We start from the raw sequence: 13,440 nt of genomic DNA on the forward strand, positions 1-13,440 counted from the left end.
AGTGCGGCTGTGGCTTAATTTTGTAGAAATTTTTAATCTCTCATGCTTCAATTATATTATTTTGAGAGTCTCTTAGAACAGCATGGTATTTGCTATGGTTATAAAATTGGTCTTAGAATGATGGGCATCCAAGTTGGGTATAATAAAAACTATCATAGGAAGTGAATTGGATGCTATGATCAATTTGATACTTGATAATTGTTTTGAGATATGGAGGTAGTGATATTAGTCATGCTAGTTGGGTGATTATGAATTTAAAGAATGCTTGTGTTGAAGTTGGCAAGTCCTGTAGCATGCATGTATGGTAAAAGTTGTGTAACAAATTTGAAACATGAGGTGTTCTTAGATTGTGCATCCTTATGAGTGGCGGTCGGGGACGAGCGATGGCCTTTTCCTAACAATCTATCCCCCTAGGAGCATGCGCGTAGTGCTTGGTTTTTGATGACTTGTAGATTTTTGCAATAAGTATATGAGTTCTTTTTGACTAATGTTGAGTCCATGGATTATACGCCCTCTCACCCTTTCATCATTGCTAGCCTCTTCGGTACCGTGCATTGCCCTTTCTCACCTTGAGAGTTGGTGCAAACTTCGCCGGTGCATCCAAACCCCGTGATACGATGCACTCTATCACACATAAACCTCCTTATATCTTCCTCAAAACAGCCACCATACCTACCTATTATGGCATTTCCATAGCCATTCCGAGATATATTGCCATGCAACTTTCCACTGTTCCGTTCATCATCATGACATGCATTAGTATTGTCATATTGCCTTGCATGATCATGTAGTTGACATCGTATTTGTGGCAAAGCCACTTTGCATAATTTTCATACAGGTCACTCTTGATTCATTGCCCATCCCGGTACATCGCCGGAGGCATTCATATAGAGTCATATCTTGTTCTAGTTTTGAGTTGTAATTCATGAGTTGTAAATAAATAGAAGTGTGATGATCATCATTATTAGAGCATTGTCCCCAAATAAAAAAAAGAAAGGCCAAAAAAGAGAAAGGCCAAATAAAAAAAAGGGAAAGGCCCCCAAAAAAGAAAATAAAAAGGGGGCAATGTTACTATCCTTTTCCACACTTGTGCTTCAAAGTAGCACCATGTTCTTCATATAGAGAGTCTCATATGTTTGTCACTTTTATATACTAGTGGGAATTTTTTTCATTATAGAACTTGGCTTGTATATTCCAATGATGGGCTTCCTCAAAATGCTCTAGGTCTTCGTGAGCAAGCAAGTTGGATGCCACCCACTTAGTTTCTTTTGTTGAGCTTTCATACATTTATAGCTCTAGTGCATCCGTTGCATGACAATCCCTACTCCTCATGTTGGCATCAATTGATGGGCATCTCCATAGCCGTTGATTATCCTCGTCAATTTGAGACTTTCTCCTTTTTTGTCTTCTCCACACAATCTCCATCATCATATTCTATTCCACCCATGGTGCTATGTCCATGGCTCACACTCATGTATTGTGTGAAAGTTGAAAAAGTTTGAGATTATTTAAGTACAAAACAATTGCTTGGCTTGTCATCAAGGGTGTGCAAGATGGGAGCATTTTTGTGTGACAAAAATGAAGCATGACCTAACTATATGATTTTGTAGGGATGAACTTTCTTTAGCCATGTTATTTTCAGAAGACATGATTGCTTTGATTAGTATGCTTGAAGTATTACTATTTCTTATGTCAATATGAACTTTTATTTTGAATCATTTGGATCTGAACATTCATGCCACAATAAAGAAAATTACATTGAGAATTATGCTAGGTAGCATTCCACATCAAAAATTCTGTCTTTATCATTTACCTACTCGAGGACGGGCATGAATTAAGCTTGGGGATGCTTGATACGTCTCCAACGTATCTATAATTTTTTATTGTTCCATGCTATTATATTACCCATTTTGGATGTTTATGGGCTTTACTTTACAATTTTATATCATTTTTGGGACTAACCTACTAACCGGAGGCCCAGCCCGAATTGCTGCTTTTTTGCCTATTTCAGTATTTCAAAGAAAAGGAATATCAAACGGAGTCCAAACGGAATGAAACCTTCAGGAGCAATTTTTTTGGAACAAACGTGATCTAGAGGACTTGGAGTGGAAGTCAAGAAACAAAGGAGGCGGCCACGAGGGTGTCGGGCGCGCCCCCTACAGGTGGGCACGCTCCCCACCCTCGTGGGCCCCTTGATCGTCCACCGATGTACTCCTTCCTCCTACATATACCCATGTACCCCGAAAACATCAGAAGCGACCACGAAAAACTATTTCCACCGCCGTAACCTTCTATATCCGCGAGATCCCATCTTGGAGCCGTCGCCGGCACTTCGCCGGAAGGGGAATCCACCATGGAGGGCCTCTACATCATCCCCAAGGCCTCTCCGATGAGTTGTGAGTAGTTTACCACAGACCTTCGGGTCCATAGTTATTAGCTAGATGGCTTCTTCTCTCTCTTTGAATCTCAATACAAAGTTCTCCTCGATCTTCTTGGAGATCTATTCGATGTAACTCTTTTTGCAGTGTGTTTGTCGAGATCCGATAAATTGTGGGTTTATGATCAAGTTTATCTATGAGAAATATTTGAATCTCATCTAATTCTTTTATGTGTGATTAAGTTATCTTTGCAAGTCTCTTCGAATTATCAGTTTGGTTTGGCCTACTAGATTGATCTTTCTTGCAATGGGAGAAGTGCTTAGCTTTGGGTTCAATCTTGCGGTGTCCTTTCCTAGTGACAGCAGGGGCAGCGAGGCACGTATTGTATTGTTGCCATCGAGGATAAAAAGATGGGGTTTATATCATATTGCATGAGTTTATCCCTCTACATCATGTCATCTTTCTTAATGCGTTACTCTGTTCTTTATGAACTTAATACTCTAGATGCAGGCAGGAGTCAGTCGATGTGTGGAGTAATAGTAGTAGATGCAGAATCGTTTCGATCTACTTGTCACGGACGTGATGCCTATATACATGATCATGCCTAGATAATCTCATAATTAATCGCTTTTCTATCAATTGCTCGACAGTAATTTGTTCACCCACCGTAATAATTATGCTATCTTGAGAGAAGCCACTAGTGAAACCTATGGCCCCCGGGTCTATCTCTTATCATATAAGCTTTCAATCTACTTTTATTTGCATCTTTATTTTTCCAATCTATATTATAAAATACCAAAAATATATTTATCTTATCATATTATCTCTATCAGATCTCACTTTCGCAAGTCGCCGTGAAGGGATTGACAACCCCTTTATTGCGTTGGTTGCGAGTTCTTGTTTGTTTGTGTAGGTGCGTGGGACTTGTGAGGAGCCTCCTACTGGATTGATACCTTGGTTCTCAAAAACTGAGGGAAATACTTACGCTACTATTGCTGCATCACCCTTTCCTCTTCAAGGAAAACCAACGCAAGCTCAAGACGTAGCACATCACTATAAGCCTTGCAAGAAATTTGACTAATGAGTTAGTTGCGGGAGAAGTATTACGAAACAAGTAAAGACACTTGCCAATAACGAGATTGAACTAGGTATGATGATACCGACGAACGAATCTCGGGCAAGTAACATACCGGTGACACAAGGGAACAACGTATGTTGTTATGCGGTTTGACCGATAAAGATCTTCATAGAATGTGTAGGAGACAATATGAGCATCCAGGTTCCGCGATTGGTTATTAACCAGAGATGTGTCTCGGTCATGTCTACATAGTTCTCGAACCCGTAGGATCCGCACGCTTAACGTTCAATGACGATTTGTGTTATGAGTTATGTGTTTTGATGACCGAAGTTTGTTTGGAGTCCTGGATGAGATCACGGACGTGACGAGGAGTCTCGACATGGTCGATGCATAAAGATTGATATACTGGATCATGTTATTCGGACACCGAAAGTGTTTCAGGTGGTTTCAGGTAAAAACGGAGTGCCAGCGGGGTTACCGGAAACCTCGGGGGAACTAAAGGACCACCATGGGACTTAGTGGAGAGAGAGGAGGGCCGCAAGGGCAGGCGGCACCCCCCCCCCCTTAGCAGTCCGAATTGGACAAGGGAAGGAGGACGGCGCCCCCTTTCCTACTCCCTCTCCCTCTCCTTCCTTCCCCTCTCTTCCTTGTAGAGGAATCCTACTAGGACTAGTAGTCCCAGTATGACTCCCTCTCCTTGGTGCACCTCCTAGGGACGGCCGTCCTCCCCCTCCCTCCTTTATATACGGGGGGAGGGGGGACCCTAGAACACACCAAGTCTTCTCTTAGCCGTGTGCGGTGCCCCCCTCCACAGTTACACACCTCGATCATATTGCTGTAGTGCTTAGGCAAAGCCCTGCGCCGGTAACATCATCATCACCGTCGCCACGGCGTCGTGCTGATGGAACTCACCCTCATCCTCAACTGGGTCAAGAGCACGAGGGACATCATCGAGTTGAACGTGTGCTGAACGCGGAAGTGACGTATGTTCGGTACTTAGATCGGTTGGATCGCGAAGAAGTTCGACTACATCAACCGCATTACTAAACGCTTATGATTTCGATCTACTAGGGTACGTGGACACACTCTCCCCTCTCGTTGATATGCATCTTCTAGATAGATCTTGCGTGATCGTAGGAATTTTTTTGAAATTACCGCGTTCCCCAACACGCTTCTACTAATTAGTAGCAGCGCGGCTCATATACCCCTTGCTACTGCTAAGCATCTATCTATAAGGTATTTCCTAGTATTGTTGACCCTAGCATCAAACACACAACCTCAAGGAATAGTAAGTAGGCACGCCACCAATGTACAACTATGCCTATGATAGTAAATTATTTTAGCTTTTATATTTTAGCACCGTTCATCTAGCTGCATTTCATAGTTCAACAGAAAACAGCTTACATAGTGCAAAATATAGGGGTCACAAGTTGGCTACATCCCAACAAACATCTAACCACCACTAGCACCTCGTGAGAAGGCAATGCTCAATACGTACCCGTGGCTTGAAGTACTTCTCATGATAGATCATCATCATGCTATAATAAATCGATGTCATAGTCACCTTCGGTTTCTGGAAACAACTTCAAATCCACTATTTACTTGTGCTCCTACATGCAATGTGGATCCTCACTGTCATAAGTATCATATGGTTTAGGTTTAAGTCCATAATCATCCATTCTCAAAAACTTGTAGAAATTTGTGGTGAAATTAGACTCGGCAACAATTTTTTCAAAACCTTCAACTTTGCCCTTCTTTTTCTCTTTGAAAAGAACAGTCTTCACTGCTTCCTACCTATTTGCAATGTGCTTTACATGCCGCATCAAGCCCAACATACGCCCTTCGTCCATCTTCGAATAGGGCTCCAGTGAGCAAGACCACATGACTAGTTGTACCCATATTCGGAGCTCTACGTTCATGAATAGTGATAGCAGCAATAGCCATATAAAACTGGAAATATTTCAGTTGCATGTATCTGGGACCAACGGTGAGTAGAGTAAGAAGGATGGCATTGCCATTGGCAATTTGTCGACACACCTCTTCAATGTAAATATTTATGCCGTGTATTATTTATACTAAATGTTTTTTACTTATTTATAACTCAATTACTCAAAATATTATATCTTTGTGATATTTGGTTGCCATATTAAATAAATAAAAAATTGCTAAATATTAATTACAATGTGATTTTTATACAGTTAAAATGTATGTCTATCATAATAAATTGTTGTTTGTTAAATTTAAAACTGTATTTTGTAACAAAAGATACATTAGTTTTCGTCTCTTGGCATTTCAAATAAAAAGGTATTTAAAAAAATATCAAAAACGGCTAGAAAATACTTGCATGCTCAAGGATTAATCATTGGTACTTGCATGAACTATATAGTGTGTATATATCCTTGTGTTTGTATGTGTATACTTTATTGCCCTTAGATATTTTATTAGAGATCTGTAAAGTAAAATTGAACGGTGCAAGAAATATTTGGGTAGGGGTACATAGTGTATAATTATAAGTAAATAGAAAAATCTAGATTATACAAGTCGTTAATGTGGAGCTTATCACCAAAAGGTTGGCATTCCACTTCATGTTTTTGGGGTCAAATGTTTTTTGCATGATATAGTGATTCAATAATGAGTTGACAATGTGTGCAATCTAACTTGCAATCACAATGACACCCCTTATAATAGTCACCAACACACTTTAAAATTCATGGATTCAACACGGAGTATTAAGAAAATGAACAAAGTGGTAAAATGTGGTTACATATATGCGGTTGTTGAGATGCTAGCGGTCATTACATATGTGATGCATAGAATTACACAAAAATACATATAACATTACAGGCATAATTCTAGTCTGATGCATTTATACTCAACATATCAATAAATATCATACCAAATATCACCATCAACACTAATCACATAATTAACACACAAATACCATCTTACCTAATATCTTCATGCAACTAATTAATATACTGCGTAATATCAACGTGCATTGCATATACGCATTTATTAGTTATAGTAAATATCTTTAATACTAGGTTTAGATTTTCAGGCCAAAACTACTACATGTGTCGCCAAAAAAAAGGAACAAACAATGTCATCATCACCATTGATTTCACTAAAAGGCTACATGACCAATGACATTAATACATGCTATATTATAAACCCTACCTAAAATATCATTCGTAAGACTTCGCTCTTTATACCCAACTATATCAGACATCTTTAAGACAATCAACACAAGTATCCATTCGTTATTTTCCTTTGTTCCTATACTATAATTTGACCAAACCATACGTATGCACCAAAACACTCATGGTGAAATGAAAATGTTGTTATCCAAGACAAGGGGCACACTTAGCAATGTGGTTAGCAATGAGTAGGCGAGGACATGCACGACAAACTTATAGTGAAAGTCGCCATACACCCATAAACTAACACAGTGATGTCTTTTAAATAGGTTTAGTTGTTCGTGGGAGAGTGACCCACGTCATATGAGGAAGGGTCGTCGAGAGTGGTATTCAGTACACGAAATACTTATGGTATTTCCACTTCCGAAGTCCCATGACTTCCGACTAGTCTAAGGTTTACAAGGTCCCTCGGACTCAGATTCCCGGACTCCAGTTGAGCCTAAGTTGAGAGTGACCCTCCTCTTGAGTTTATTCAAGTTAGGGATTGAAAGATTTACATGTCTGGGGAGGGGGGCTTATACAACTGAGAAGAGGAGGTGACAGGGTAGAACTACATAATCTTTTTTTCCTTGGGTCCATGAGCCCCTAGTTTGTTTAGGAGGGGATTGTGGCCCACCAAGGGAGATTCTCTCCATCATATAATGTTTCTTTGCTTGTGATTGTGCTTCTTTACTCATTTGAGTTACCTTTGACTTACTCTTTCATATGATCTTATTCCTTTGATTTTTTGATCATGAAGACTTATTTGGACTTTTGTTGACCTCCTTACATGACTTGTATTGACCGTTGCACCGACCATCCATGTGCAGTGACATGTAGGATTTCGATGAGACCCCGGTGTAATTTGGTTATTCTCTCAACATGAGTCCACTTGAGTCAGAGTCATCTTAGTCTTCATTGGTCCTTGGGTCAACAATCTTGATAGAAAGCTTCTCTTGGTGCCTTGGTCTTGTCGGCGTCCAATTACAACTGTGGGCAGGCGGTTGGTGGCCATGCAATTGTAGTTATGTGCGAGGGTGGAGAAGACAAAAATGAAAATCATGAAAGTATAAAACATAAATTCAATTAAACAGATACAAAATAGGGGTAAAACTAGAAAGACAAAATCCAGACGGATGTCCATGTAGCATTGATCACACAAATCACAAACTCTCCATCACATATAAAAGGCTACCGCAAACTTTAAGATCAACACCCTACTACCCGTCAAAAGAAAAACGATCAACACCCTACTATACCCCACTAATACTAATCTAGAATTACGCTCTCAACACTGTGCCTAGACTCGCCACCTTCGTCCAGCGAAACCGCATAATCTTTGTTGAGGTTTTGATCCTCTGAATCCTTGTATGTAAACCCATTAAATCCAAAAGGAATAAATCTTGTGTTTTATTCTTTGAAGGAAAAACTTCAGTCGCCAAAGAGGCAGCACATGGACAATAGAATTTGTGGACCCGTGCAACCAGGTTGTCGATCGTCATTACATTACACTCTGTCAAAAAGGAGAGAGGAGATTATCGTTATGACACTGCAGTTCCGGCGACTCAACCAAGTCAAGTCGTCGTCGAGATCACAGCCTCCCTCCTACCTTCACTTTATCCATCTCCACCACTGAATAAAGACGAGGTCGATCACCATTCACCATGGTCTCCGGCTGCTCACTTCTATCTCTGTCCACCGTACATCGCTATCGCTTTGGGTCCTGTTTATTTGGGCTTTTGCTTTTGCTTTTGCAACTTTTCTACTTTTATCAAAAAGCCATAAAATCTCCCAAATAGGTGCTTTTATAATTTTTATGGCTTTTGGAGCCAAATCTTGTTATATTGATTGAAAGTCATAAAAGGTTCAAAAAGCACCTATTTAGAAACTTTTATGGCTTTTTAGTTAAAGTAAAAAAATTGCAAAAGCAGAAGCAAAAACTCAAACCAACACGGCCTTAACCTCCGCCACCTGCTGCGAAGGTTAACGTCATCGTAGGGGGTTCACATACGAACAAAACGCAAAGATCAATGCAGCCAATCTCACCACAGAGCAAATTATCAGAGGGAAATCGCCTCTGGAGGGTGCATTGCAGCCAGTACCGATCAAGGCAATGCCGCCGGATACACCATGGCAGCCACCACCACCTGGCTGGCTTGCCTTGTCAGTAGATGGTTCTTATTCAGCAGAAGAGGGCTCGGCGGGAGCAGGCGTGATCCTACGGGATAACTTTGGCTCTGTCATTTTTTCATATGTCAACATTCTACCGTAACAATGCTCTCGAGGCGAAAACTCAAGCTATTAAGATTGGAATGTCTATGGCTATCGAATGGTCTAACCTTCCTGTCTTAGTACAATCGGACTCGATGGTGGCCATTTCTTCTCTGACCGGTGTCTCACTTGATAAATCACCCAATGGTCAATTGGTCAGGGAGATCAAAAACTACATGCTGCAGAGGGAGTTTATACCAGTGAAGATCCTGAGATCACAGAACATGGTCTCACATTGTCTTGCTAATTATGCCCGAACGGCTCGTAACACCGCTTGTTGGTTGCAACGGCCACCCCTTCATTCATAATCTTGTATTAGCAGACTGTAAGCCTGTTACTTTGGAATAAACTACTTTTAAACCGGAAAAAAACGCAAAGATCAATGGATGCGGTGCGAGTGAACGCACTCTGTATTTACATCTCTGATCCATGTACACACCTCAGCCTAGCTAGAGACAGGCTGCACCACAACCATCAGGACCGGGGATGGCCTACCGAGGCCGGTCGCCGGTGGCACGTCTCCATCACAAACAAAAACCAGGTGGCCATGCCTCAGGACACTGGCGCGCGTGTGGTGCGGTCCCTGGGTGCGGTAGCTTCCAGATGAATTTGTCCCGCAGTATCGCGGTCGCAGCCGTCCGTTCGGGGCTCCGTCCCTTTCGAACCCCCGTCGCTCGCCGGCCGCCCTGCTGCGTCGGCGTGCGCTAGATCGCCGGATGGAGCGGTGCTTCCAGATGAATTTGTCCCGCAGTATCGCGGTCGCAGCCGTCCGTTCGGGGCTCCGTCCCTTTCGAACCCCCGTCGCTCACCGGCCGCCCTGCTGCGTCGGCGTGCGCTAGATCGCCGGATGGAGCGGTGCTTCCAGATGAATTTGTCCCGCAGTATCGCGGTCGCAGCCGTCCGTTCGGGGCTCCGTCCCTTTCGAACCCCCGTCGCTCGCCGGCCGCCCTGCTGCGTTGGCGTGCGCTAGATCGCCGGATGGAGCGGTTCTGCGTTTGGTAGTGGAGTGCAGATGCCGGAGATAGAGCGAGGCCCAAAAGGTGGCCGTCGATGTTGTTTACCACGGAATATTCCCTCCATTCCGAAATATAAGTCTCTAGATATTTTACTATGAATTACATGCGAATCTACACTTTAAGATATGTCTATATACTTTATATGTAGTTGTAGTGAAATCTAAGACTTATATTTAGAAACAGAGAAAGTAAGTATCAGTGAAAAGTTTTTTAATGGGGGTATCAGTCGGAAGTTGTGAGACATGATTCGTCGCTTCCACCGCTTGGATATTCCAACACAAAAGCAGCACGACAAATTCAGTTTGATGATGACGACGATGACCAAACTTTATTAATCAAAATCCACGTGGTATGAAATACAGATTGGATCATGGGGTTTGATATACCAGACGTGCCGATCAAGAGGATGAGCAAAATGGGCTAACCTGTCATCGTCTCTATTAGCCGCTCTACCTTCGAAAGTAAAAGTATAATTAATATCTAAAGATCTCTATTTAATCTCATTAATGATAGCACAATACACTCCACCACTAGTTCTTTCAATATCATTGATCGCCTGCTTAGAATCTGAAGCAATGACAAAGTTTTGTATCATCAACTTCTCTGCAAGGCATAAACCTTCCCGGCATGCTACTGCCTCCAAACCGTATCACTACCAACCAAAATAATGTAAAGAGAATATCAAAAGAATCTCTGTGTGTCCTTCGTAGGGCCTCAATTTTGTATGTGCCGCTGAAGAAAGTGTTGCTTTCTACATGTTATCTTCTTTTATGGCAATAAGGCCTCCTTTGATCTCGCCGGCCCAAAGGGCTTTTCTCATCTCACGATGCACGCGGCTGATTCTAATTTCACACGTGGGTCTCTGAGTAAAGGCCTACCACTTACCCCCCGCGCCAGCTTGTCCTCTGTATGTGCCCGCCCATTAGCACATTTTTTCTTTTTTGTCTTTTCATTTCTTTTTCTTTTCTTTTTATTTTTTCAAATACATGGAGTTTTGTCAAACCTGTGAATGTTTACTAAATTCATGATATTTTTGAAATCCACACACAATTTTCAAATTTTTGAACTTTTTAAGAAATATGGAATATTTTTCGAATTCATGCACATTTTTTAAAATCCAAGAATTTCCTTTAATTCAAGAACATTGTTTGAAATTTGGGTGTAGTTTTCAAAATTCATGAACATTATTAGAAATGTTTGAACATTTTATGTATCGGTGAACATTTATTGAATTTGGAACATTCTTTAATTTTATGAACATTTTCATATAATTTTGAACATTATCTTTAAAAAAGTTGCAAACATTTTTTGGAACCCGTAAACATTTAAAAAAATTCGTGAACAAATTTTGAATTTCGTGTACATTTTTTGAAATTCACAAGTATTTTTTGAAATTCTATTTGTTTATTTCCAGACTTTTTTTTGGTTTCACGGACATTTTTCTATTTTGTATAAATTTAAATAGAGAAAACAGAAAGGATAATTAAAATGATAAAAGAAACGTAAAAATGACGTCCCCATCCTTTAATGAGCCGACCTAGATCACGTAGGAGGATGCTTGTTTGGAGGGTATCCTTCAACTCGCGCGTGGATTAGGAGGTCTCATATGTGTGTAGTGCAACCCTACAAGAATCTCTATGTGCGCAACAAGGTGCGATCTGGCTCAAAAGCAAACATGTTCTTGACCTCGTTTGAGCTACCCCCTGGTGGAGCTTGTGGACATTGAAGAATGATTTCTGTTTGTAGGGACGCACTTGGAGAAACACTCCATGTATCTATATTCATGTATGTGTAGGAGTCAATCTGGATGTCTAGGTCCTACTATTGATTATTGACTGGAAGGAGTTCCGGGTCATGTCTGCACATTACTGAATTTGCGAGGTCACATGCTTATGGGTCGTCGATATATGAGTACTAAAAGTATTAGGAGCACGAGACAAAATACACCAAGAAAGTTTCAGAAAGATAAAAAATATGGACGAGAGAAAACCAAAAAAAATCGGAGAACCAGGAAGGTCCTCGAGAATCCTAAAAGGCACCACAAGGTTCATGAAGATTCTGAAATACTCCAAAACCTTCCAGAAAATAATAGAAGACCCTATGGGCTGATTCCCTTCGCTAGCCCAAGTGGGGGCAGCCGCATGCCCAAAGGGGCCCATATAGTGGGCGCGGCCACTAGCATGGAGGCCAAAGCATAGGGCGGCTCCTAGGGTTTGGGCGTCGGCCCTAGGAGGAGGCAACCCCTCCTCCAAGCCTTGGCCCTTCCTCTGCACCTATGCTTTGGCCCCCGCGCTAGGGGCAACCCATCAACACATCCTTTTTGTGCTTGGATGCTACTCTTGTTGGAAAACGTTGCATGCATTTTTTAAAAATTTCCTACGCTCACGCAAGATCTCTCTAGGACATGCACAACAACGACAGGGGAGAGTGTGTCCACGTACCCTCGTACACTGAAAGCGGAAGCGTTAGCTTAACACGGTTGATGTAGTCGAACGTCTTCTCGATTCAACCGATCAAGCACCGAACATACTGTACCTCCGAATTCTGCACACGTTCAGCTCGATGACGTCCCTCAAACTCTTGATCCTGCAAAGTGTCGAGGGAGAGTTTTGTCAGCATGATGACTTGGTGACGGTGATGGTGAAGTGATCCGCGCAGGGCTTCGCCTAAGCACTACGACAATATAACCGGAGGAGTAAACAGTGGAAGGGGCCACCGCACACAGCTAAGAACAATTGATGTGCCTAGAGGTGCCCTCCTGCCCCCGTATATAAAGGAGGGAGAGGGGAGGAGGCTGGCCAAGGGCGCACCAAGTGGGGAGGAATCCCACTTGGACTCCTAGTCCTATTCACCCCCCCCCTTCCTTCTATTCGAGGGGAAAGGGGGAAGGATAGGGAGGGAGAAGGAAAGGGGGGCCGCTCCCCCTCCCCTTGTCCAATTCGGACTCCCAAGGAGGGGGGGTGCCACCCCCTTGTGGGCTGCCTTGCCTCTCCCCTATGGCCCATATGGCCCATTACGTTGAAGGAAATATGCCCTAAAGGCAATAATAAAGTTACTATTTATTTCCTTATTTCATGATAATTTTTTATTATTCATGCTAGAATTGTATTAACCGGAAACTTAGTACATGTGTGAATACATAGACAAAACATATTGTCCCTACTATGCCTCTACTTGACTAGCTCGTTAATCAAAGATGGTTATGTTTCCTGACCATAGACATGTGTTGTCATTTGATGAACGGGATCACATCATTAGGAGAATGATGTGATGGACATGGCCCATCTGTTAGCTTAGCATTATGATCGTTACAGTTTCATTGCTACTGCTTTCTTCATGACTTATACATGTTTCTCAGACTATGAGATTATGCAACTCCCGAATACCGGAGGAACACTTTGTGCGCTATCAAACATCACAATGTAAATGGGTGATTATAAAGATGCTCTACATGTGTCTCCAAAGGTGTTTGTTGGGTTGGCATAGATCAAGATTAGGATTTGCCACTCCGTGTTTCGGAG

Source organism: Triticum aestivum, chromosome 5B (assembly GCF_018294505.1).
Source record: "Triticum aestivum cultivar Chinese Spring chromosome 5B, IWGSC CS RefSeq v2.1, whole genome shotgun sequence".
Classification (NCBI taxonomy): domain Eukaryota; kingdom Viridiplantae; phylum Streptophyta; class Magnoliopsida; order Poales; family Poaceae; genus Triticum; species Triticum aestivum.